At 40.9% G+C, this 27892-nt stretch overlaps 1 protein-coding gene across 1 annotated transcript in view; it reads right to left on the bottom strand.

Annotated features, from left to right (window-relative positions):
• MSRB3 (methionine sulfoxide reductase B3) overlaps positions 1–18446 on the bottom strand; it is a 218487-nt gene extending 200041 nt beyond the window's left edge. Inside the window, exon 1 of the mRNA XM_072655280.1 lies at positions 18244–18446. The gene's annotated coding sequence lies outside the window, so the exon portion shown is untranslated. The remainder of the gene's footprint in view (positions 1–18243) is intronic.
• Positions 18447–27892: the final 9446 nt, after the last annotated feature.

The raw sequence follows: 27892 nt of genomic DNA, 5'->3' as shown, positions 1-27892 counted from the left end.
ATGGTCTGGAATGGAACCTAAAAGATCTCTTAGGTATGCTTGTAGTTAATCAGGCAGTCAACAAGCATTATTAAGTGTATATTATATACCAAGCATTGCACCGAGTTCTAGGGATACAAAGAAAGGCATTGTATTCCATGTATCTGCTGAGTTACATTCAAAGAAATCTTGTATGTTGCCCAACGGACAATAGAGAAAGATATGGTTGCAAATTTCTCCAGTGTTACTGGCAATCCTTGGATTTTGTACGTTGCTATAGATAAGGTCTCTGGAGGGTTACCCTTTTCATATATTCCCTGCCCTTGAGAAGCTTATATTCTAATGGAGGGAGGTAAGAATAAATAACTAGATACATAAGAGATATATTCAGATAGGTTATCTAATAGGTAAAAGGGTCTACCTATATTTTAGCTAAGTATTTATGCAAGTTTCTCATGACATTTTTGTGGAAAAGAAAGAGATTCAAAGTGGATTTGGAAATAGCTGGATGATGGGAGCCTATATATAGTCATTAATGTTTCAATATCAGTTTGGAAGAAGGTCCTAAGTGGAGGCTCCCAAGATCTATAACTGGCCCTATGATGTTGAACGCTTTTTTTCAATGACTTGGGTAATGACATAGATGCCACAATTATCAAACTGACAAATAACCCAAAAACACAGATGTCCCTTGAAGGAATAACTAAAATACTGAATGAAGCAACCAGAATTCCAAAAAAAATCTTAATAGGCTGGAAAATTGAGCCAAATCTTAAAAAAAATAAATTTAATTGAAATAAATATAAAATCTTATAGTTGGATTAGAAAATAAGCTTCAGTGGTACAATATGGTAGAGGTATGGTAATTAATCTAAAAAAATCTGATAGTGGATTGAAAGCTCAATATGAGTCAGCACGGTGATATAACTTTCAAGAAAATTAATGCTATGTTTTACCTCCTGCAGAGGGGTGATGGGCTCAAGATACAAAGTAAGACATGCTTTTTTGGACAAGGCAGATGAGAGAATTTGTTTTGCTTGACTATGTGTGCATAATTTTTACAAAGGTTTTGTTTTTCTTCCTTTCTGAGTGGGGGGAGGTTGATGGAGGGAAATAAATGTTTGTTAAGTTTAAAAGTTCAGAAATGTAAATGCTGCATATATGTACATATATGTGTATATATGTATAAAATTGCATGTGTGATGCCAGGAACTCTAGGAATCAGGAATGTCCCCCAAGCTACTGTAGAACATCATCTCAGGAGCATGGGACCATATGGATAAGTCCTAGTGATAAAAGAAAAACAAACAACCTTATATGTCATGTGATGAGAGAGAAAAAAGAGAGGGAGAAAGAGAAGGAAGGAAGGAAGGAAGGAAGGAAGGAAGGAAGGAAGGAAGGAAGGAAGGAAGGAAGGAAGGAAGGAAGGAAGGAAGGAAGGAAAAACTAACGTAATCTTAGGTTGTATTAACAAAGGTATGGGATCCAGGACCAAGAAAGTATTATTCCATTTGTACTCTAATCTGGGTGGTAGATCAGGAAACTAGCATTTATTAAGTGCCTACTATGTGCCAGAAACTGTGTTAAACACTGGGAGTACAATAAAGGCAAAAAAAAGCACCTACTCTCAAGGAGCTCATGAAAGAGACAAAAGACCAACAATTATATACAAATGATCTATCTATACAGAATAACTGGAGATAGTCTCAGACATAGTCAGACCACATCTGCACATGCATTCAGTTGTGGGTGTATTTTAAGAAGATCACTTGTAACCTGATCAAAATAGTGAAGGGTCTCAAGTCCCTGCCATATGAGAATCTATTGGAGGAACTGGGCATGGTTAACCAGGAGAAGAGATGATTTAAGAGGAGCTGTAATGACTATCTTCAAGTATTTGAAGGACTTTTATTGTGGATGGGGTATCAGACTTGTTCTGCTTAACCTTATAAAGTAGAACTAGAAAAAAATGAGTAGAATTTTCTAGGAAGATTAAGTACACTTAATGCCAGCAAGGAAAAACTTCTTATCAATTAGAAATATTTAAAAGTGGAATGCACTGTCTTGGGAAAGGGTAGGTTTCCTCTTGCTAAAGATCTCCAAATATGTGCTTTGTCATGTATGTAATAGAGAAGATTTTTATTCAGGTATGGATTATACTGGAGGGAATTGTCTCCTCTTAGTAAACTTGGTAAGCTTACTGCAATTAGGGATTGTTTCTTTTTTTAAACTTGTATTCCTTGTAGTGCACTCACTGAGTAGGTGCTTGCTAAATACTTGTTGAATGATTGATCATGAGTTCCCTTCCACCAGTGAGATTCTACGATTCTGTGCATATCTGACAACCTATCAAAGCTACATAAAACATTCCTGTTCTGCTATTCCTGGCCCCCTACCAGAGTCAATCAGAGATGTAGAAACAGAGAATATGCTAATGGCAAAGAGAGTAATTGGAAACCATATACTTGGTCCTCACATGAATCATGTATTTGGACATTCAGACCAAAATAGAGGCCAATTCAGATGAGACTGACCTGAATGAATAAACTCCGGCTAGGCCTGCTGTACCCTGGAACACTATTCTGAGTCATTCACATTAAGGAAATAAAGACACTCAAATGCATGAGTCAAGACCACCGACTTCAGGAACAGCTCTTAAACTGTACCCCCAGAGACCAAATGGTATTGTCCTACAATTGTGGGTGATGTGAATATACAGATGCTTAATGCATTCAAGATTGGAACTGGGCATTATCTTTCCAGAGACTAAAGGAATGGAATTGAGTTTAGGAATCAGCCCCCTCCCCAACTTCTAAGAAATAATGCCTTCCCCACTAACGTTTCCTTGGTCCTCTTCACCTGTATTCATACACTCCCACGGAAAAGTAATGGTAGAGACTGAAGATGTTGCATCCTGTGGTGCTGGACAACAGATCTGTTACGGATAGGAGAGTGGGGTATGAGAATGGCCAAGGAGCAGTAGTATCATGGTGAGTTTGGGTCAGGGTAGTTAGGGAGAAGGGTCACCAGTCAGAAACCTAGAGTCCCAAGGTGGGAGTGCCTGGAACTGGGGAAAGAAGACTTGAGCGAGACAAGATAGCTGGCTGCAAGCCTTGGAAGACTGTAGAGTAGGAGAGGGATTTAGCATACTCTAGGTTCATTTGACTATAATATATACTTTGTAATTTGTACGTCAATATCTGAGGATTGCAGCTTTTATCTCTAGTGCTGTGCATGGACATTGCCTACTGTGAATTCTTGGTCTTCTTTTCGTCTTTCTATCAAATAACTATTGTGTATTGTATGGAATCTTCTTTCCTTCACTTTCACTTCAAAGCCCTCATGATCAGATTCCTTTCTAGAAGACCATTTGGCAATTCTCAGACAAGGTCATTCCCATGCACGTGATGGGAATATATGAGATTCCGTGATAGATGCTATCACAGAAATAGCATTATTTAAAGATCCTCAGCATATTCAAGATGATATTTGATGCTCAACAGGATTAAAAAGGATGTCTTCCTCAACATGCAGATGGAAGAAGAATTCTCAGCCTGTCCTATAAGAACAGTAACAAAGGGAAGGATTTAACGATAATGAGCTTCTCACTTTAGCCCATCCTCCATCCACCTATCAAATTGATGTTCTTTACACACAGATCTGATCGTGTTACTCCCCTATTCACCAAATTCCAGTGACTCCCTATGACCTCCAGGATCAAATGCAAACTCTTCTGTTTGGTTTTTAAAGCCCTCCATAAACCAGCCCCTTTCTATACTTCTAGTCCATTTATGCCTTGTTCCCTTCTACATACTCTGTCATCCAATGACAACTGACCTGCTTGCTGTTTCTCACATGACACCGGACTCAGAATTTTCATTGGCCACTCCCCATGCCTGGGACACTCTTCCTCTTCAACCTCCTCATCCTCCATTTTCTGGCTTTCCTGGTTTCCTTCAAGTCTGGAGAAAAGTTGCATCTTTTGCGAGAAGTCTTTCCCAATCCTTAATCTTAATGTCTTCTCTCTAAGACTCTCATCAACTTATCAAATGGATAAATGAGATAGATTGTTGTTGTTGAGTCACTGTAGTTGTGTCCAACTCTTTGTGGCCCTATTTGTGTTTTCTTGGCAAAACTACTAGAGTGACTTGTCATTTTCTTCTCCAGCTCACTTTATAGATGAGGAAACCGAGGCAAATGGGGTTAAATGACTTGCCCACAGCTACACAGCTAGTAAGTGTCTGAAACCAGATTTGGCCTCAGAAAAATTTATCTTCCTGATTCCAAGCCCAATGTTCTATCCGTTGCTCCACTTAGCTATAGATAGATAGATAGATAGATAGATAGATAGATAGATAGATAGATAGATAGATAGATAGATAGATGACAGATAGGTAGATATCTCATTTGTACATAGTTGCTTATATGTTACCTCCCCATTAGACTGTGAGCTTTGTGAGAGCAGGAATTATTTTCTGCCTTTCTTTGTATGCCCAGAACCTAATAGAATCCCTGGCACTCAGAAAGTTCTTAATAAATACTTGTTGACTGACAAGTTTCAAAATACCACCCCCTGTGCCCTTGCCCAAGTCTAAATTAATACAATTGGACTAGAAAAAGAATGATAGTTATTCTTTTTTGGAGTTTGGAAGAGATAGATGAGGAAAAATACATCAAGGACTGGAGCTGTTTTGATACAAGAGACATTAAAAATGTAAAAATTAATACAGTAGTTTACCCAAAAGGGTACACTACTCAAATAATCCAAGACAAATAAGGGTTAAGTCACCTAGATTTAATGGATTCAATGTAAGAACTATATCTCAGGCTGCTAGAGATCTGTTAGAATTTAGCAGAAAAACAATGTTTATCCAATAAGTTCTAACTATATTCTAACTCCTGACTCCTAAGCTATTCCTTTATGTGATACCTGCAGTTCTAATCTTTTGGTCCAGTCCTATAAATTCATTATTGTAAGAACTCCCACTGACACAGCATGACAACTCATCTGCAATTTATAGTCTCAAAAAGTTATTTAGAGTACTACAGAGAGGTTAAGTGATTTCCCCGTGGTCATAAAATTATTATATATCAGAAGCTGGAATTGAATGGTGCTCCTCCTTACCCCAAGGCCACTCCTCTGTAGACTATGCCAGGCTATCTTCTCAATAATTCTAATTACTCTATATAATTACTATATAATTATATATAGTTCTAATTACTATATAGTTCTAATTAACATGCATAATATGTATGTAATGCATTTCTTATCATATTAAAATAAAGAGCTCAACATTTTCATAGTCAATTCCTAATTCTCTGTATGTAACTTATATACACCATGAATTAGTAGATGTGGGGTGGATTTCCATGACTAAAGTAAATCCTGGGACTGAATCTCATACCCAAAAGCAGGCAAGATTCCTATTGTTCCCCAAAGTATTCCCCTGCGATGAGTTATCTTCACAAATTGTCATCGGGCTCTCTTGGATACGGATGAACAATCTGAATTTCCTGGGATTTCACTAAATTAACCAGACTTCTATTATTACAATCAAGACAAAATGATAGCTTTTAAGGGAAAAGATAACCCTATCAACCAAAAATTCCAGTTTCATTTTTCTGTATGGTTGTCACCCTATATTTCAAAAAATTAATAACATTAGGGTGACTGGGGTCTTCAGGGACCATATAGCCCAAATCTCCTTTTAAAGATAAGGTAACTGAGGTCTCAGAAAGGTTGTGCCTTGCCCAAGGTCAAAAAGCTAGTTAAATGCAAAAGATGAAAGGAAATTCAATTCTTCTGACTCCCTGTCAAGGGCTGTTTCTCAAAGACTGATATTAGTTATGTGTATTTTTAAATTAGACATGGAAATGTACTGAAATGAAAAAAATCTAGAGAATCATTTCAACAAACCTGTATTAAATGCCTGTAAGGTACAGCAGAACACTAAGCTAAGTGTTTAAAGATAAAATAAGAGATAGTCCCTAACCTTGAAGAATTTAAAATCTGGCAGATGAAAAAGGGTAAGGAGAGAGGGAGGGATAAGAATTCAGGACTCAAAATCTTGCAAAAATAAAAGCAAAAAATTGCCTTTACATATAATTGGGGGTAAAAAATTAATAATGAAAATTTAAAAATCTAGCAGATGAAGATATCTGTATAAATGACCATAATATCCATTAGAATATGGTATTCTATTGCAAAGATGAGGTCCAAAGAAAAGTATTTTAAAAGATTTTATAAACAAGAAACCATTTCTTTGAAGAAGATTAGAGAAGGAATCATAAAGGATAGAGCACTAGAACTTGTCCTTGAAGGAAATGAGTCAGTCGCTCAGTCAATAAGCATTTATTAAGCATTTATTGTGTACCAGGCACTGTAGATTTCAATGAGCAGAATTAGAGCAAGGGGAGGTCACCCAACAGCCATGGGGGTGGCCATGAGCAAGGTCTAGTCTGGCTAGAGTCAAGATTATATGAAAGGGAGACATATTGTAAAGGAAAGTGTGTGTGAAATAAGGCTGGAAAGATAAATTGGAGCCAGATTGTGGTTAAGTGCTAGATAACAGAGTCTATATGTCATTCACTACAACTGAGAATCTTTTGAGATATGGGAACTATAAGATCTACATACTGTAAAAATGACTATCAGTGGTGTGAGAGAGGGATTAGAATAGAGGAAGGATAGCAGTGGGGAGACAAAGAGGTTATTGCAATAGTCCAAGTGAAAAGGAATGATTAATGTAATCCTGAACTGGGTTGGGATGAGTGTGAGCAGAAATGAAAGGACAGATGAAGTCGAATTTACAATATTTGACAAGTGACTGGATGTGAAAGGGAGGGAAAAGTTGACAAGGATGCCAAGATTTCAAGCCAAGGTAATCAATTGGGACCAACCCAATTGTAATGCCTATTGCAACATACAGAAATAAGTTAGGAGAAAGGGAAAGTTTTGGGGGGAGCGGGGAGAAGGAGAACTGGGTAATGAGTCTGAGGTATCTGTGGAACATCCAGATAAAAATGTCAAATAAATAGCTGGAAATGTGGAGACAGGAACTGAAAAGAGAGGTGAGAAAAATATTGATTTGAAAGTTATCACAACAAAGGTGATAATTAAAGCCCTGGTTGTAAATGAGATCACCAAAGGGTTGAGTAGAGGATAGGTGGCAGTAAGTAGAAACTGCTCTTTCTAGAAATGTGGCAATCAACAGGAAAAGGAAGTTAGGCTGATAGAGTGAGGGATGTAGCTGAGACAAAGGAAGGTTTTTTGAGGGTTGAGAGAGATCTGAGTGGAAGCTAGTACTGAAAAGACTGAAGAAATGAACAAGACAGTGGATGATCACGGGAGCAAGGCACCAGAACGTGGGAACAGATCAAGGCAAAAGGTGGAAGGACAGGCTCTGGAAAAAAAAAAAAAGTCATTTGATCTTTCTATGCCTCCTTATCTGTAAAATGAGGTTAACAGCATCTACCTCCCAGTATTGTTATAAGAATAAAATGAGTATACATATATGTATACATGCATATATGTATATATACACACACATATGTATGTATATATGTATACATATATACACACACCTATCTATATGTATGTATATATAGTGTTTAGAGTTCTAATTATTATTGCTAAGTCTATTATGCTAATTATTATTATAAATGCTAGTTATTATTATCAGCCAGTGTGTTCTGATTACAAGTTGCTCAAGATGCCAACAAACATTTCTAATATATGTAAGATGCCTTGCAAATCTTCAAGTGCTACATAAATACTAACAATTACCATTATTATGACTAAAATAGGAGTAAAGTCATCTGCTAAATGGGAAGGGAGTGAACGTGAAGAGGGTGGGGAAGGTTTTTAACAGCTGTGATGGGGGAAAGAATGAGGACTAAATACAAGATGAACATAAGCTTTCTATAAAGCAAAAGACAAGGAAAACTCAGGAGCCAAAGAGGGTGGTTTTGCCAGATAAAGTGAAAAAGTAAGGTGGGTGTAATAGTATCCAATTAGTCTGAGAATGCTGGAAAGAAAGTGAAGTTAAGAAATAAATTAGAAAAAATAAGTCTATATGAAGAATTGCAATTTGTGCAGGCAGAATACAAGTGCAAAGAACAAAACAACCTGTACTTTCCAGGAGTTTACACTCCAATGGGGAAGATAACAAAAACATTTAGAAGCATCAGCAGCATACACAGAAAGTGAATAACAAATACTTATAAACCCAAAGTGGTTTGTCAGAGTGGGCACTAACAGTTGAGAGGAATCAGGTAAGGTTTCATGCAGAAAATGGTGCTTAAGCTGGAAGCTGAAGGAAGAGAGGGACTCTATGAGGAGAAGGGGAGGAAGGAAAGCATTCTAGGCATGGAGACGGCTAGTGCAAAGGTACATAGACAGGAGATGATGTACTGTGTGTGAGGAACACAGCCAGAGGGCCAATTTAGCTGAATTGAAGAGTATGAGTGGAAGATCAGTGTTCAAAGAGGCTGGAAAGATGGGTCAAAGCCAGGTTGTGTAAGACTTAAGAGATAAAAAGAGTTTATATTTGATCCTAGAGACATGAGGAAGCTACCAGAGGTGACTGAATAGGGGAGTCACGTGGGCAGATCTGCACTCAAAGAAAATTACTTTGGCAGCTGTGTGAAGGATGGACTAGAGAAGGGAGAGACTTGAGTCAAGGAGACTAATTAGGAGGATGCTGCAATAATCCAGGGGAGAGGTGGTAAGGGCTGCACTGAAGCCATAGCTGAGAGAAAGGGTTGAATCCAAGAGATGTTGTGAAGCTGGAAGTGGCAAGATTTAGCAACTGGTTGGAAATGTAGGGTGAGGGAGAGGGAAGAAATTAAGATAAAAAGTTAATGGACCTTGGAAATTGGGAGGATAGTGCTAACTTGGACAGAAATAGAGAACTGTGGATGTCTCCAGGGTATCTAGTTTGAAACGTTCAATAAGTAATTGTCAATGAGGGACTGAAAGTCAAGGAAGCTGGGCATATGGATCTTGGAGTCCTCTGAATAGAAAGTGTTTATACTTAAGAGTCATGGAAGCTGATAGAGGTTACTAAGAGAGAGGGAAGGAAAAGCAAAGGAAGGGAAGAGAAGGAAGAAGGGAGAGGAAGGAAGAAAGAAAAGGAAGGGAAGGGAAAGGAGGGAAAGGGGAAAAAAGAAAAGGAAGGGAAGGGAAAGGAGGGAAAGGGGAAAAAAGAAAAGGAAGGGAAGGGAAGGGAAGGGAAGGGGAAAAAAGAAAAGGAAGGGAAGGGAAGGGAAGGGAAGTGAAGGGAAGGGAAGGAAAGGGAAGGGAAGGGAAGGGAAGGGAACCTAAGAAAAAACCTTGGTGAATTCACTCATGGTTAGAGGATATAATATTGATAAGTCAGCAAAAGTGATTAAGGAGAAGAACGGAACCAGGAGAGTTGTTTCAAAGAACTCAGAGATGTTGATCAATATTATCAAATACAGCAAATAGGTCAAGAAGGATTAGGACTGAGAAAAGACCACCATATTTGGCCATTAGAAAGTAGTTTCAGATGAACAATGAGGTCAGAAGAAAAGAGAACACATATTTATTAAGCAGATATTATGAGTCAGACACTGTACTGTACTTTACAAATATCTCACTTGTTCTTCACAACCACCCTGTCAGACAGATACTATTATTATTACCATTTTACAGTTAAGGAAACTGAGGCAGACAAAGGCACTGTGGCTTGCTCAGGGCTATACACAGAGAGTGCATTTGAACACAGATCTTCCTAACTGGGAGTCCAGCATTCTATCTACCATGCCCACCTAACTTTGCCTCTGATGTCAGAGATCAGATTGCTAAAGGTTGAACAGACAAGAACTAGAAGCAGTGGAAAATAGACAATTTTTTCAAGGGCTTTGGTTGAGAAAAGGATATAGGACTCTCACCTCTTCCACCTATTACATCTCCCTGGCTCCCCTCTGACAACACTGCATCCCTCACTATCTTTTCCCATCTCTGGTTGTACCTTCTCTCTTGCTCTGATAAATTGCTTCTGGAAGGGAAACTGGAATATTCCTTGCTTCCTACTATCATTCCCAGAAGCTGAAAGCAATGACAAGTTGAATGTGAGGCATTAAAAGCACATGAATGAGTGAATGAGTTGCCAAAAGAACTGAAGATTGAACAGGAGTTCAATACACATTCAATAAAATGGGTATGTGTGAAATATGCAAGCACATTGTGTAACCACAAAACAGACTCATACCAAAATGGGGCAAAAACTTTCTAGAAACATCCTAAGTGGTGAACTTAATTGACTGCAAGATAAGACAAAGATGCAAGTAGGAATTTTGAGGTTTTTCATTAAAAACCCACAACTCAGGATATAATCACACTGGAATTCTAATGCTCCTAGGATTGGCATGGTACTTGAATGTACATTTATATGTGCCAAAACTGGTTTTGATTTTATATGTAATAACTTATTATAAACCAAAATCTCATGTCCATAGAATATTTGTCACCCACCAATCTACAATCTTTTGATTCAAAGCAATGATTTGAAATACACAATTTGAATGAATTTCAAAAGAAAAGCACTATAAACTTTGTAGAAAATCCATATTAGGAATTACAGAAAAATGCAAATTACTTTGTAATCAAACCTGAACTTCTCCCAATATTTCTCAGAAAAGTAACTAGACAGGGAGAGATTAGGATGAAAATGAGAAACCAGGGCACCATCCTCCTTCCACCCTTTCCCAGAAGGTCCTTTAACCATGGGAGTCCTGAAAAGGAAACTAGTCGCCCAACCTGAGAACCAGTTGTTCCTCTCTGACCCATTTTCCAAAGAAATGGAAGTAGGACACAGTCCCAGCCCTGAGGTAGAACAAGAGAGGCATTATAAAACATCCTAGGAACTAGAAAAAAGGGCCAAGAATCTTACCCGTCCACCCCAGCTTACCTGAGCTTATCATCTAATGAGGGAAAGAGAAGGATTTATCCATATAACTGTGCTATAAGAGGGAATGGAATATGTTTAAGAAGCGAGGTAGGGTCAAAGTGCTATGAAAAATCTGAGGGAGATATCACTTTCTTGTTTGGTTGATTGCTTGGTAGATAGGTAGGTAGGTAGGTTGGTTGCTTGGTTCATTTGTTAGTTTTTAACCTTTGTTCTCAAAGACCAAAATGGCATCATTATGTCATTACACTTACAGTGTAGTATGTCTGACTGTGACTGATCAGACCAATATGAGCTCAGAAGGCTCTCCCAGGTCTGGCACAAATAGTCCATTTCATGGTACAGTGTAGATAGAGAGCAGAAAAGCACTTTATGGAAGACACTGCACCTGAACTGGACATTGAAGGCAACGGTTTCAAAAGGCAGAGATGGTCAGGAAGGAAAAGATTACTCATTCCAGGCATGTGGGATACTGTGAACAAAAGGACAGAGATAGTAGAAAAAAGGATGGGACAAGAATGGGGGACAAATGAGCAGAGTCCAGTTTGGCCAGAACACAGAAGTATAGGAAGGGGAAGTAGCAGGAGATAAGAAGGTTATAAAGAAAAGGCGGGGCTAGGTTATAGAGGGCCTTGAATGCTAGGATAAGAATTGGTATTTTATCTGATCGGGTAATAGAGAGCCACTGAAAAATTCTGAGTAAAGAAGCAATGTACTTGGAGTGGTACATCTGCACAGTAATAACAAGGATGGAAAGAGAAACACCATTTAAGGGCTACTACAATATAGTCCAATGATAAGGGGTTAAACTAATTTGGTGGCAAAGACAGGAGGCAACAACGCAAGAATTATAATGCATCACTTTAGGCAAGTCACTTAACTGTATGTTTCCTTCAGTTTCCTCTCTTGTAAAATGGGGGAAAGAATACTAGTACTACCGACCACATAAGGGTGTGGTGAGAAAGATAGATGCTGGACCTGTGATTTCATTCATCTAAGGAGCTCTCATGTAAGGAAACTCCCCTCCCAGCAAAGGCCAGCATCTTCTCTGGGTCCTATAATCAGCAAGAACTGACCAGGGCACTATACGCTTAACTGACTTTCTAGGGTCACAGTGCCGTTGTATGTCAGAAGACATCAGTGGTGGTACAAGCACAATGGTATAGAACTAGCAGACCCCGGTCAATAAAATGACAGAAGCCCAGTCTACCATCTTCCTGGATTTTTTTCTCTTTTCTAGGACTGTAACATGGGAGAAACTGTTACCTGTCACCTATTGCCCCTCTGATAATTTTCTACCTGTTTCCTCTTTTGATCCCAAAGAAGAAAAGAGAGAAGAGAAGAGGAGAAGAGAGGAGAGGAAAGAAAGAAATAAAATGACTCATCTCCTCTTACTATAGCAAAAACAGTCAGCATTTAGAAACTTCAGGTTTTGTTTCATTGTTCATTCACGTTACTGTTATTTGTAGCTGCTACATTACCTAGCAGCTAGATGGCACACTGGGCTTGGAATCAGGAAAACATCTTCCTGAGTTCATATGTGACCTCAGACACTTACTAGCTGTGTGACCCTGGGCAAGTCACTTAACCCTATTTGCTTCAGTTTCTTCATTTGTGAGCTGGAGAAGGAAATGGCAAACCATTTCAGTATCTTTGCCAAGAAAACCGTGAGCTAGAAAAGGAAAATCCTGAAATGGGGACATGAAGTGTCTGGAACACTGTAGGTGCTTAATAATAAACCATTTATTGATTGATTGATTGACTATTTGGTCATTCTCCATGAAATTGTCAATCTATTAGTGTAGTCTATTAGGGACTGAGAGATAAGAAGTATACTCAAACTGAGGGAAGGGAATTCTTTTTTTGCCCCAAGCACAGCCTGAAGGTGGGAGAGCCAATAAGAGTTTCTGGAATCTGTTAGTAATATATCTATTGTTGTGTTGTATGATTTGTCCTTCATTCTTGAAGAGGACCATGACATCAGGGAGATGATGGCATGACTTGCAATTGACTTTGATTTGAGTGAGGGAGGGCTGTGTAAAGTCATCAGCCTCACTTTCTCATCCAGAGCTGTCTGGGTCCAGTGGTCAGGTATACATCAGGACGACTGGAGATGGCCCATGATGCAGTGAGAGACTTTGGCCCTTTTAAGCTAAGGTCTTTTCAGGTTCTCACTTTGAGAGGACTCTAGATTAACTGAGTAAACCCTAATGTACTTGTCGAAATTACAGAAGCTAAAAGGAACATAACTGGAAAATGAGGTTTTTTTAAGGTTTTGCCTCATTCATATTTTTAGGGGTTATACTTCCAGGTTGTAAAGGGTTTGAAACCTTGAGGGGCTCACACCTGTGATCTCTTCATAGATTATAAAGGATGAGAAACTGGAAATTTGCACCTAGTAAAAGGTTCCACTCTTTCAGAATTTGATGGCCCAGGCCAGGATAAAGGAAAGTTAAAAGAAATGACTACATTTCTCCTCTTTCAGGAGATGTGATGAAGTTTTTCAATAATAGTCATTGGCTGACTGAAGGAAACCAGAGCAAATTCTGACAAGGCACAACTCTGAAAAGTCATCCCTGGCAGGCAAGAAGAGAGCTAGTTATTTTTCTCTTTCACATCCTTCAGAGTATGGCAGATGAGGGAGGAGATTTCCCCACCATCAGCCATGGTGTCTTTGAGTGGAGCGATTAATGAAGTAGGAGATGCTATGACTGGCAGAGAGCAAGCCCAGAGAATATCACTATTGAGTCAAGTTGAGCTATAACAACAACAAGAACAGTTAATAATAACTAACATTTATATAGGATTTACTAGGTAGCACAGTGCAGAGAGCTCTAACCTGGAGTCAGGAAAACTCATTTTCCTGAATTCAAATCTGATCTCAGTTTCCTCATCTGTAAAATGAACTGGAGAAGGAAAAGGCAAACCACTATAGGACCTTTGCCAAGAAAACTCCAAAAGGAGTTACAAAGAGTTGGACATGACTGAAACAACTGAACAACAACAACACTGGAAGGTTAGGGGCTACTACATCCATTTAACAGATGGGGAAACTGAGGCAAAAAGAGTTAAAAGAGTAAGGTCAGGGAACATAGTGGGACAACTTGCCTAGTGGAAATGCTGTACCCAGGCAAAGTAGCAGAGCAACACCATGAGAAGAGTAAAGACATTAAGAATCTAGTCCCAGAGGTATGAGTTGTCTTGACCATGAGTGTTCCCTACTTGGGAATTCTCTGTGGGTACCCATTCTTCCTGCAGATATTATATTTGTGGGAATGTGCTCAGGTGTTGGGGAGTGTTTTCTTGCTGTCATTCATGTGACACCTTTTTTTAGTAAATCCCTTTACTAATTTCATAAACTGCCTGATTACTACTGGTGAATATGTCAGGAGGAGCTCTTCCCATGATACAGTTTTAGGAGTGGGGACTCAGAGCAAACCTAAAACCTCAAACATGTGGCAGCCAGACTTTTCCTGCCCAAACCTCAAGAGAAAGTATCATATATTAAAGACCTTTCATGCCCTAGACTTAGTTCCTTTTGAACATGGTGAGCAAAGTTGATAAGAATGAGCAAGTTAAAACTGATCAGTGAAGGGGATCGCAGAGGCTTCTTCCCCTGAGGACATGTTTGGCTACAGCTACTTTGGAAGCTGATCTTGCCTTGGTTTCTTTTACTGGATATTTATGCATTTCACACACACTTTATCATGGGTGTCCCCCCAAAAGACCTTCTTTTCTTTCTAAACTCTCTCCCTGTTTTTCTCTCTCTCTCTTTGTCTCTGTCTCTCCCTGCCTCTCTCTCTCTCTCCTCTGTCTCTCTCCCTCTCTCTTTCTCTCTCTCTGTCTCTCTCTCTCTTTCTCCCTCTCTCTGTCTCCTTGTCTATGTCTCTCTCTGTCTCTGTCTCTCTGTCTCTATCTGTGTGTGTGTGTGTGTGTGTGTGTGTGTGTGTGTGTGTTGATGATCTCTGGTTCTCAGGAGTTCAATTATCATCTTTATGCAAATAATTCTAAGATGTATATATCCAATTCTAATCTCTCTTCTGAGCTCCAGCCCCACATCACCAACTACCTACTGGGCATTTTGAACTACACATCCCATAGACATTTCCAACTCATTATGTTGAAAATAAACTCATTTTCTTTTCCCCAAAACCTTCAGTACCCTACTGCTGTCAAGGACCCCAACAATAGTCTTGAGTCGCATCCTACACAGCCTTCTTGCCATCCTCACATGAGGTGTCACTCCAAATATCCAATGACTGTAAATTTTTTTCATTTCTACCTTCACCGCATTCCTTATATGTGATACCTGCCTTTCCTCTCATACAGCCACAATCCTAGCTTAGGCCTTCATCACTTCTTGCCTGGACTATCACAACGACCTTCTAATGGATGGCTCAATCAGATCTCATACAAGCTGCCAAGGTGATTTTCCTAAAGCATAAGCCTCACCATTTCACATAGTCTCTAACTCACTAAATTCCAGTGGTAACCTGTTACCTACAGGATCAAATACAGAGTCCTTTATGGCTGACAGATAAAGCTTTTCCCAACCTGGTCCCTTCCTACCTTTCCAGTCTTTTTTACATTACTGCCTTTCCATGATCTGTACAGTCCAGTACTTACTATTAACTAAAGGGATGGAAATAACAGTGACCGAGAGATCTTCCTGCCTGCTTTCCTGGCTTCATGGAAGTACGTGTAAGCTCAAAATGCCCTTAGTAGCTAAGGCTAATCTAAACCCCCTAGAGCTAAAATCAGACTCAGCATGTTCAATTGGGACTACTAGTTAGGAGTATATTGTGTAGTGCCAATAAGAATCTAGATTCAAAAAATTGAAGGGAAGTAGGGAAGGAGACAGGACAGGGAGAAGTAGCAAGATGTAGACACTGATAACTCATCAGCTTCCTATAGCTCAAGTTTTGAAGATAGGGACCAAGTTAGGGCAGATCTACAAGTAAGATTTATTTCATTTCTCTTTAACTTACTTTCAATCTTCTTTTACATTAATAAATTGTATATTTAATAGCTTTCTTATGAGCCTGATCATCAAGGTATTAGGAACAAAATGCAACAAAACTTTTGTGTTTTTTTTTCCAGTTACTAAATTTGAGCAGAATTCTGGGACTATGGATAACATTAATTATTCCAAACTCAAGTAGGAGTTAGTATTTTAGGATGTTAGCACAAACATCCCGACCTTTAAAAAAAATTATAAAATAGAGTGTGTGTTGATTTAAGCCTCAAATGACGCCAAGCACTTGTAACCTTGGCAAGCAAGTGGTCTAGGCATGGTGACAAGACTTTAAAGGGTAGGCTGCAGCTCAGTTTAAAAAAAAAAAAAAAGATATGCCTGTAAAGATGCTAATAAAAGTCACCAAAAATTAAACTGTCAACTGGGACTAAAATCATATGAATAAATATTAAAAGAATTCAAGCAATAAGTCTACTACTGTATTCAAAATTACAGTCAACAGTTTACTTTCTTCTAATACTACTGGATCATTAGTATTAAGTCGATTAACGTATCACCAAAGCACATAGTAATCTCAGACACTATTTCCCTGGCAGTGCTTTAGGCAGAGCCTGAGAACCCTGTCCATAAAAGGCAGAAAAGTCCTTGGGCCTTGTTTGTTATAGTTAAAACTATAAAAGGATTATATAAATGACGGGTATCCTTTTGGAAAGCAAAAAACCCCAAACTTGAAGTGCTCATCACTTAAGTCAACATTTGTGAAATTAATAGTTTTTCTTTCCAATATAAATTCTAGTGCCTGTTTCCAGATAATTTTAGTTCCATTCATATATGGCAAAAGTCTGAATGTATTTAAAACACATCTTTAAAAATTAATTTTCTCTAGTTTGTCAAAAAAAAAGCATTCTATTTTTAAAAGCTACTTTTTAATGATTTATCCTAGTCCTCACAAGTTCCCTAAAAGGCAAAACAAGTGAATGAATGTGGAAATAGACCTTTATCTTGATAATCTAGTTAACAACAACGAAAGGAAAAATAAAATGCCATTAACTAAACTTTACTATGAACAAAAGTTTCCTTTCCTCAGTTTTCTGTATTTAAGTGCCAAATTATTTTGATGACTAATAGTTTGCCTGTAACCAATATGAAAGTACATGGAAACAATACAACTACTGCCAAATTTTGTTTGCACCTGATAGACTGAGACACTATTCCCTTTAAACCAGGGGCTCTTAACCTCTGGAGTCCATGATCTTCATTTTAAAAATATTTTAATAAGCATATTTTGTATTATTTTTGTAATCAGATGTATTTTATTTTATGCATTTAAAAACCATTCTGAGAAGGGGGCCTGAGGCTTCCCCTGACTGCCCAAAGGGGCCTTTGCACACCCAAAAAAGGTGAAGAACCCTTATGAGCAGTAGTGAGTTCTGTGATTACAGAGACAGGGCAAGAACTGAAAAAGCACTCCTGAGACAATCTAATCCAATCTACTACAGGTAAGGAAACTGAGGCCCCAAAAGATTAGCCCCAAGGTCACCTGGGTAGTAAGTTTCAAAGGTGGGATTCCAACCTAGCTCCTCTGACTCCAAACTCGGTCCTATTCACTTCAGTATTTTGAAGAAAAGGTCGGAAGAAAGCTATCCTTCCTGGAAACCGCCAGTATTTGGGATCTGAGAATGACCAAACACGGTAGTGGCCTGTAGTCTCCAAGCCAAAGGCATGAATAGCACCTTTCATTCAATTGGTCTGAGTTCAGACAGTAAGAGCAGTCTCTCTGAAAATACTCGGGTGACTTGTTCCCCTCTTGGACCCACAAAGAGGAGGACCCGCAACTTCGGAGTTCGGTTGCCCCGCGGCCCGTTCGCTGATGCCCAGACAGGGCTCCTAAGCACCAGGGGCGTCCCCACGGCAGAGGTGCCCCAGAGAGGTCCGGGGGGCTTCTCTGGCTCTCCTCCTTCCCACTCCACAACGCCCCGCCAGCACCGGAGCCCTGGCATCTCCCCAGGAATGGGGAGGCGGGCTGGTCCTTCCCACCCGGCTCAGCTGGCCCGTTACTCCGGGCAGTTCAGCTCAGTGTGAAGTGGCCTCGTCCCCGTCCCCGGCCCCCCACCAGCCCCGCTTCTTCTGGGGGCTTCCTCTCCCACTCCGGGGCGGGGACCCCGGGGGTCCCCACCGCACCCCCGCCCCGCTCGCAGACCTTGCGTCATCGCAGCTGGGAGGGATCCCAGCCCGGGGCTGCCCGACTCGGGGGTGACGGAGGGGAGCGGCCTCTGTCGGGGCCACCTCTCCCGTTGGCCCGCGCCCTCCCGAACCCCTACTTTCCGAGGGGAGGGTGGGGAGGTGGGATGCCCTTACCCGGCTGCTGGACAGCCGCCACGGCCAGGCAGAGGCAGAGCTGGAGGCAGAGCCGCAGGGCGCGCGGCGGCGGGCGCATGGACGGACTGACGGACGGACTGACAGCCGGACGGACTGACGGGGCAGAGGGAGGCCGCCGCCGTGGCCTTGGCCGGGCTCCCCGCTGTCTGTCCCTCCCCGGCTGCGGGCGACAGGGCGTCGGGAGGCATGACGGGAAATTCCTGGGCAAGAGCAGCCAACTCCAAATATGAGCATAGACGGCGAGAGCGAGGGAGGACAAAGGCGCCCGGGCAGGGCTGAGGGCTCCCGACCGGCACCACCTCCTCCTCCTCCTCCTAACCAGCGGGATTTGAACCCGGGTCTTCTGACCCCAAATACAGACCTCCTTCCCCTAGATCACCCTGCCTCTCCAGCTCTCCTGTTCCTTCTCATCCTCCTCTTCCTCCTCCTTCACAGCTATTACTAGAGCAGCTGAGCTTGGAATCAGAAAGACCTGAGTTCAAATGCGACCTCAGCTACTAATGAGCTGAAACTCACGGAACCTCTGCCTCAGTTTCTTCAACTGTAAAATATCATCTACGTGGCAGGGCTATTGTGAAGATCTAATGAGATGTGTGTTTAAAAAAGTCCCTTAGCACAGTGCCTGGTAGGTAGTAGATGCCACATAATTGCTTATTTCCCTTCCCTCTGCCTTGTTATCTTCTCCCACCAAAAGGCTCAGAACCTGGGCTGGGCCAGGGATGGGATGAAGTCAGGAAGGGCCTAGTCTCTTAGAGAAGTCCTGCATGTGTCTTTTCGCTGCCAAAGAAGACCATGCCATCAGAGACATGATGACATGACTTGCACTTGACTTTGTTTTGAGTGAGGAAGGGCTGTGCAGGTCACCAGCCTCACTTCTCCTCCAGAGCCATCTAAATCCAGTGACCAGATGTTCATCAGGATGACTGGAGATGGCCCAGGACGAGGCAATTAGGGTTAAGTGACTTGCCCAAGATCACTCAGCTAGCGAGTGTCAAGTGTCTGAGGTGATATTTGAACTCAGGTCGTCCTTACTCCTGCACTGGTGCTCAATCCACTGCATCACCTAGCTGCCCCATTGTAGAAGTCCTATGAATACAGCCAAACACTCCCTTCACAGATTCCACCTCAGCCGGAGGAGGAATTAAAGGCTGGAGTGGGATAGGGGAGAAGAGCACCTCTCCCCACCACCTCAAGGACAGCAGGGCAGCAGATACTCCCTGGAGCTTGAGAGAGGAGTGAACTCCAAGGGCATATAGCGAAAGACTTTCAACAGCATAGGAAAGGATTTTAGAAGTTTAGAAGTTTCATGGATTACAGGCTTATGACTGGAAAAGTCTTTAGAGGCTGACCCCAAACCCCTTGTCTGAGAGATTAATGACTTGCTGAGGGTCTCTCAGTTAAGTCTCTGAAGCAGGATTTGAACTCAGGTCTTCTTCTGTAGGGTGCTGAGATGATGTACTGGATAGAGCTCTAGTCTGGAGTCAGGAAGATACTTTGCTGAGTTAAAATCTGCCGTCAGACACTTACTAGGCTGTGTAACCCTGGGCAAGTCACTTCACCCTGTTTGCCTCAGTTTCCTCATCTGTAAAATGAGCTGGAGAAGCAAATGCAAAACTGCTCCAGCATCTTTGCCAAGAAAACCCCAAATGAGGTCATGAAGAGTCAGACATGACTGAACTACATTTTGCCCAACTCCCTCCTTTTGCAGATGAGGAAACCAAAATCCTGAGAGGTTATTGAAAGCAGGGACTGTTTCATTTTTTGTCTCTGTACCCTCAGTGTCTAGCACACAGTAGACACTTAATAGAGGTAGCATTAAGTAGAGAATAGATACTGGACTTAGAGACAAGAAGACTGGAGTTCAAATTCAGCTTCAGACAATGCCAGCCATGTGTATCACTTAGTGTCATTTTATGCCTTAGTTTCTTCATTTGTAAGAAGATAGGGTTGAACATGGTACTGTGAAAAGAGCTCTGGCTTCAGAGCCAGAAGCTGATGCTTATCATCTACTTGACTAGATGGCATCTGAGGTCCTTTCCTCATCTGGAAAGCTATGTGCAATACTTAGTGATTGCCCAAGGTCACAAAAGTAGTATGTAGCAGAGCTGGGTTTAGAATGTAGATCCTAAGATTCCAAGGTCAGTGCTCTTTGAGTTGTACTATGTGGCCTCATCCTCATGTTGAAGACTAAGTGAGGGCCCAACCTTGCTCCCTCCCACCCTAATCAGGCTTTCTCTATACCAGACAATGTGGGGTTGTAGTGGAAATAGTCCAGATCCCAGTGTGGCCTTGGACAAGATATAGAGAGAAGCATATATAGTTTGTTGGAGAGGAGGGAGATTGGGATAGATTTCCTGGAAGAGGTGATACTTGGGCTGAGCTTTGAAGGAGAGGAATCTAAAAGGTAGGGTTGAGGAAGGAATGTAACTCAGACTTTGGGGACTCCTGTACTTCTCCAACTGAATATTAAAATGTGCGAGTGGATAGAAGGCGATAGATGGGAAATATTTGTCCAAACCCAAACTCATATCTTTCACTAAACCCCACCCCTCTTCCTAACTACCCAATTTTTGTTTTTTCAAGCGTTATCTTTTGTTTTTGCACCACCTACATTTACCAAAATATTCTTTCCAATGCTCCCTGCCCCCAAAGTATAAAAAAGGAAAAATAACTCAATAAAACTAACCAACACATTAATCAAATTTGATGCTACAACCATAGTACCCCACCCCCTGTCTCCACCCCCCCCCAATGAAGGACAGGAAGTGTAGACTCTCTCCTTCCTTTCTTTTCTTTAACTTTTCCCTTCCCCTCCATTATCTTCCCTTCTGTTCTGTCTCTCTGTCTCTCTGTCTCTTTCTCTGTCTCTGTCTCTGTCTCTCTGTCTCTCTCTCTGTCTCTCTCTCTGTCTCTGTCTCTGTCTCTCTCTCTCTCTCTAACACACACACACACACACACACACACACACACACACACACACACACACCCCTTTCTTTAGGGCCAGCTTTGGTCATTATTTCACAGCATTTAGTTTTACCCTATTTTTGTTCAGGGCATAGTCATCCTCATAGGATTACAGGATCGTAGATGTGGGTCTTCAAAACTCCAAATATAGCACCCCGTCCACTGATCCATATCACTCCCTCACCCCCATTCTCCAACCCCTCTTTAACCTCCACAATAGATCTCCCATTCATCTCCTTCTGTCCACTCATGTGGCCACCACCCTAGTTTAAGAGAAGTGCAGAGTAGCTAGGTTGCACAATGGATAGAGCATCGGCCCTGGAGTCAGGAAGACCCGAGTTCAAATCTGACCTCAGACACTTACTATGTCACCTGGGCAAGTCACATAACCCCAACTGCTTCATGAACAATAAAATAGAGAGAAGTCCAGACATCTCTTGTCTGAACTATTTAGACTGGCTTCCTAGTCTCCTCTTCTTTCTATACATCCTCAGCACAGCGACCAAGAAGTTATCACTGAAGTATAGACCCAACCATATCACTCCCCTACTCAAGACCCTCAATCCCTCTTGCCTCCAGGATAAAATACCAACCTTTCTGCTTGACATTTTCAAATCCTTCACAAATCTGGATCCAGCCTATCTTTCTTTACTTATTATATATTGCTTTTTCATACATTATTATGTTATTATTATTATATTATATGTTACTCCTTCATACACTCTACCTTCTAATCAAATGGTTTGCTGGATTTCTCATAAATGACATTCCATCTCCGTGCCTTTGAACAGATGGCCCCTGATGCTTTATTTGGCTCTCTCCTATGTGTTTATAATCTAATTCCTATAATAGTTATTTGTATACACATTTTTTCCTCACCTAAATTTTCTCACCTGCTAGACTGTAAGTCCTTTGATGTCAAAGGGTCTATTATTTTGCCTTTTAAATCTCTACTGCCTAGCACAATAATACATGTTTGTTATTGAACTGAATTATCTTATTGTGGGTGGAAATTGGCTGACTATTTTATTACCAAGTGTTTAAAGTATGTGGTATGTAAATTGGTATTGTAAAATAGAACCTTGGATTACCATTTAGGGAGGGGAGGCAAACTGAATCACCTCCCTATGAACCAAAGGAAACTGGCAGAGCCTCCAAGTAACCCAGAGATGTGAGAACAGCCCATTGGACCCAAGGGGGTATCTAGCAAGCAGTCATTCTAGCTCTAGCAGGAGGTTGAAACCCAAAGACCCTGATAAATTGTCATAGGCCTCAAGGAAAGTCAGAACTTACCAAACTCTTATCTTTGAAGCAAGATTTAAGTCCTGAGTGCCAGAGAAGAGACCACAACTAGCTAAAGAGGCTTCCTTCCACATGTAAGAGAGCTTTTAAGGACCCTGTGCAATAGATTGAGATACTAGTGACATTGATAAGTAAAGATGAGTTTCACCTAAGCAAAGAACCAGCCTTCTCTGGGCTGATGAGGTTGCTAGGATACCACCAGTCTGATTCTTGAAATAGGTCAAGATCTAGAATAGAATTTCAGAGACAAGGCCAGACGGTTAACTGAAAATCCTCTGCATCATGCAAAATGTGACAGCCTTGAATTCTATACACCACAATGTTTTGTTTGATTTTTTTTCTTAATTTGCCAGGAAATCTTTATTACTCTAACCACAAATTATGGGGAAGAATAATTTTGTTCATGCTCAGGCCAGAAGTTTAGGGTTTGTTGTTTTTTTTCTTTCAGAGGGGAGAAGGGAAACGGGGAGCAGGAAACATGACTGCCCCAAGACAGAGGAAGAGTGAGAAAGTAACCCTCTTTCAGAGGGGATTTGAGATCAGACCACAAGAGCTGTTTTTGAGCCCTGCAGGGTTTTAGTACCTACTGTTTATGAATGAGCCAGGGAACCCTGTCACTCTTATCCACCTTGAAACAATCTCAAGTATTGATTAAGTGCCTACTCTATGCCAAGTACCCATGTTAAGTGCATTGGACACAAAAACAGAAAACTAGTCTCTGCCCTTAAGGACCCTACATTCTAACAGAGGAAATAATGCATACACTTATAAGTAAATTCAAAATATATATGAAATAAAACTGGAGGTTTGTGGGCATCAGGAAGGCCTCCTGCAGGCCAGGATACTTGAGCTGAATTTAAAAGACTAGAGATTTGAAGGGAGAGAGGGTTGCAGCAATTGGGGCTGGGGGTGGGTGGTGGTAAGACTTAATGCTGTGCAAAGACAAATAGATGGGAGATGAGGAACAACTAAGATAGTCTGACTGAAACATAAAATGCATGAAAGGAAGGAAGCCTTGTAAAATAAGTCCAGAAAGGGGGTGAGTGGCTGGAGCTAGATTTCGAAGGGCTTTAAATACCAGATAGAAGGGTTTGTGTTTGGTCCTAGGGTCAAATGGGAGCTATTGATGCTTTTGGACCAGCAACATAACACTGTCAGATCTATGCTTTGGGAATATCATGTTTGGGGAGATAGAGAACAGGGAGATGAATTAGTCCAGGTAGGAATCCAAGAGACATCTTGGATGAGATGAGAAAACCTCATTAGATTGTAATAAACTTGTGAGCAGGAAATATCTTGTTTCTTTTTGTATCCCCCAGTGCTTAGCATAATGCCTGGTACACAGTACGTAATTAATAAGTGTTTATTGATTATTGATAGGCAAGAGATGTTATAGGCAGTCATGCGGTGTAGTGAATGGGGCATTGGACTTCAAGTCAGGAAGACTTGAGTTCAAATTCTGCCTCACCTAACCAGCTGTGTGACCTTGGGCAAGTCACTTTACTTGTTTGTCTCAGTTTCCTCATCTGTAAAATGGGATTAATAATAGTACCTACTTTCCAAGCTTGTTCTGAAGATCAAATGAGATATTTGTAAAGTGCTTAGCGTGGTGCCTTCATGGCTTATAGTGAGCAAGATATAAATGCGAGCTATAAAATAATTATTGAGGTAGAAATGGAAAGATCTAGAAACTGATTGGATATGGAGAAAGGGGAAAAGGAGAATGAAAGTAACGAGTCAAGGACAACTCCAAGGTGTGACTGTGAGGACTGGAAAGATGGGGATGCTCTTGACATAGAGAAGTTGGTGGGAGAAAGGAGAAGAGATCATGAGTTCTGTGATAGACATGTTGAGTTTGATATGTCTATGGGACATCCAGTTGGAAATGTTAGTAGGCATTTGGTGATTTAGGACTGGGGTTCAGGAGAGAGACTGGAGCTAAATATGTCTGGAGATCATCTGCATAGAGATGAAAATGAGACCCATGGGAGTTGATGATCTCACTGAGAAAAATGTTTCTCTCTCAAATGTAGAAAGAAAAAAGGGCACAAAACAGAGATCTGGGTTATACCTACAAGTAGGAGTAGAATCATGGATGATTCAGGTAGGCCGAGAACAAGTGGGAAGAGGACCAAGGAAGCAGTATCATAAAAACCCAGGGAAACTATCCAAAAGGAGAAGGTAATCAGTGATGTCAAGCACTGCAAAGATCAGGAGGGATGGAGATGGAGAAGCCATTGGTTTGAGTGATGAGCTCCAAAGATAGACTTCAAAGGGTTAAGTAGTGAGAGAGAGGCAAGAAAGTTGAGGTAACTGGTAAAGAAAGCTTTTTTTTTTTTTTTGTTCCTGAAGAATTTGACTGTTATAGAATGAAATACTTGGGGTGATGCTCAAGTGAAAGTTAACTAACCTTACTGTCTTCTCTCTCTCTTTTTTTTTAAACATTTTTCAGTAGTGTCTGACTCTTTGTGAAACCATTTGGGGCTTTCTTGGTAAAGATACTGGAGTGTTTTTCCATTTCGTTCTCTAGATCATTTTACAGATAAGAAACTGAGGCAAACAGGGAGAAGTGACTTCTCTAGGGTCACACAGCTAGGAAGCGTCTCAGGCCATATTTGAACTGAAGATAAGTCTTCCTGACTCCAAGCCCAGCACTCTATCCACTGCATCACCTAGCTGCCCTTTTTTCAGTTACTAGTCTAATATGTACTTAGCCAACATCTCCTATGACCTAGTAAGCCCCACCAAGAGAGTTTTCCTCTACTAAAGTTTTTGTTTTATTCTACTTTTAAAATTAAAGTGTAAAAGAATTCATTCTGAATTTTTTTCTTAGGATTACAGAACGGAAAATTGAACATTAAATGTAGAAGATGGGGAAGGATAAATAAGCAGTTAAATTTCTCAAAAATAATTGAATGATTGCCTCAAGACCATGAATTCTTTCCACCTCTAAACTCTATTTGTCTGTTTTTTTCTTGAGTTTGTTGCTTTGTATTAATTAAGTTTCTCTAATATGCAATATTCTGAACAATTCAACAAGAATTTATTAAATATCTTCTGTGCTCGAGTGCTATTTTACTTACTGGAGATAAAGAGATCATTTAGAAACCTAAAATATATTCAAAATGGAATACATGATGACAAGTTTGGAATAGAGTTGAACAAAATGTAGTCTTATTAATAGAATATTATTGCACCAAAAGAAATGACAAAAAAATGAAGAATTCAGAGAGCCCTGGAAAGACCAGTGATTCATAAAGAACCAAGAGTGAAAAGATTATACACAATGACTGCAACGAGGTAAACACAAATGAAGCAAACATGGAGAAGCATATTCAAAGCTATAGTAAAATACATATGGTGGCCAATCCATTGAGGCCCTACTATTAAATGACATATAGACTCACAGGTATATTAGAGCTGTAAAGGACCCTAGAAGTCATCCAGCCCAAAGATGACACAGAGAATAAAGCACTGAGTCTGAGCACTCCTCAAAAGACCAGAGTTCAAATATAGCCTTAGCCACTCACTTGCCTTGGGCAAGTCACTCAACTGCTACCTGCCTCAGTTTCTTCAACTGTAAAATGGGGATATTAGCAGCTACCTCTCTTCTCTTCAAGTTCACTCCAATTCAGATTTATCACTCAAAACCAGAGAAGCATTTATCTATTAGACCTCAGAATATTCTCTCTCCTTTCTCAAGTTCACTCTCTGACTCATGATCTTCTCTACACCAACTCATCTTTATTGTCAGGGACTACAACATACATGTTGATGTATCCTCAATACCCTAAATCTTCAATTCTCAGGGTTGTTGTGAGGATGAAATATTTGTAAAGTGCTCAACTCAGTACTTGACACATAGTAAGTGCTTAATAAATGTGTTTTCATCCTTCTTCATTTTACATTTGAAGATTCCTGCTAACAATAAAGTGTTTTCAAGAAATGTCTTTTCTGGCAGAGTCAGGATGGTGGAGTGAGAACTTGTACTCAACTAAACTCTAAAACAAACTCCTTCAGATACCTCTAAAAGGAGAATCTGAACAAATTTTAGAGTGGCAGAATACAATAGGAGTCAGAGCGTGGCAGATTTCCAACCCAAGACAGACTGAAAGGTCGACAGGAAGGATCTGTTGCTGGAGGAGTGCACAGTGCACAGGCTGTACCAGCACAGACTCTGTCATAGCAAAGCCGAGCAGGAAGCCCCGGGCAGTCTGAAGCAACAGCAGCACTGCAGATTCTCAAACATATCAGCTCAGGATAGAAGTCCAGTGGAAGTTAGCGAGAGAGAACCACAGAACCCCAGGTAACTGCAGCAGCCACTTATGAGACTATCAGCCTGCAGATTAAATGTCTGTAAATCACCTACTTGAACTTCTGGGAGCCAAAATGGCAGAGTGATCAGTAAATGCTATTCCCTTCCCCTTGTTGACCTTGAAAAACCCAGAGAATATCTCTCCAGGAAAAATCCTAGATCAGTGGGATCAGCCAAAGGGGTAAATAGTCTCTTAGTCTGTGAGGCTAGGAAAATTGCAAAGTGGGGTCCCTCTTGCTGTGGCTGAAGGGGACCAGTGCAGGAGGAAGCTGTCCCAGATAGCCCCACCTCAGCAAACTGGGAAGACATCCTGAACCCCAGGGGTGAGGAACCCTCAGTCGCCAACACCAGGACCCCAGGTGTGCCTCAGTACAGCCAGAGAAATCGGGAAGACACTAGTGCAGATGGAGTTCACCAGCCACCGAGCTTGTCTGTGCTCTAGATCAGCAGAGGAAACCTCCTGTGGCCAGACCACCCCTCCCCCACATTTAATGCAGCTAGCTCCAGGGTAATTCTGGAGAAACTCAGAAAAGCTTCACCTGGCCTCTGCTATGGCACACCAGCCAGCTCAGCACCAGCAGCAGCATTTTAGCTTCTAGCTGAAAGAACCACAGGCCACAATATACAAAGCTTCAAGTTCTAAACATAAGAACCATGGGAAAAAACCCCCTGTGCCCCAAGAAGCAGAGATCCACTTTAAAAGCCAGGAAAAGGGTGATCATCACAAGCAAGAAGCAAAACAGAAAAGACCATAGAATCTTTCTATGGGGACAAGGACCAAAACACGAATACCAAAGAGGCCAGGATTGAGACTGTCCTCCCATCTGAAACTTCAGAAGGGAATATGAACTGGTCTCAAGCCCAAAGAGGATTCTTGGAAGAGATCAAGAAGAATTTTAAAAGAAATGTCTTTTCTAGAGGGTGTTAATTGACTGTTGGGAAATATCTATTTCTATAATCAAAATATAAAAATGGTTTAAAATATAGTGTTACACTATCAGATATTTAACCACTGTTTACCCCCAATTTCCTTAACTGTAATAAGGA

The sequence above is a fragment of the Notamacropus eugenii genome, chromosome 3, assembly GCF_028372415.1.
Source record: "Notamacropus eugenii isolate mMacEug1 chromosome 3, mMacEug1.pri_v2, whole genome shotgun sequence".
Lineage (NCBI taxonomy): Eukaryota > Metazoa > Chordata > Mammalia > Diprotodontia > Macropodidae > Notamacropus > Notamacropus eugenii.
Note: the sequence above shows the minus strand (reverse complement) of the source record. Positions and strands in the feature narration are given on the sequence as shown.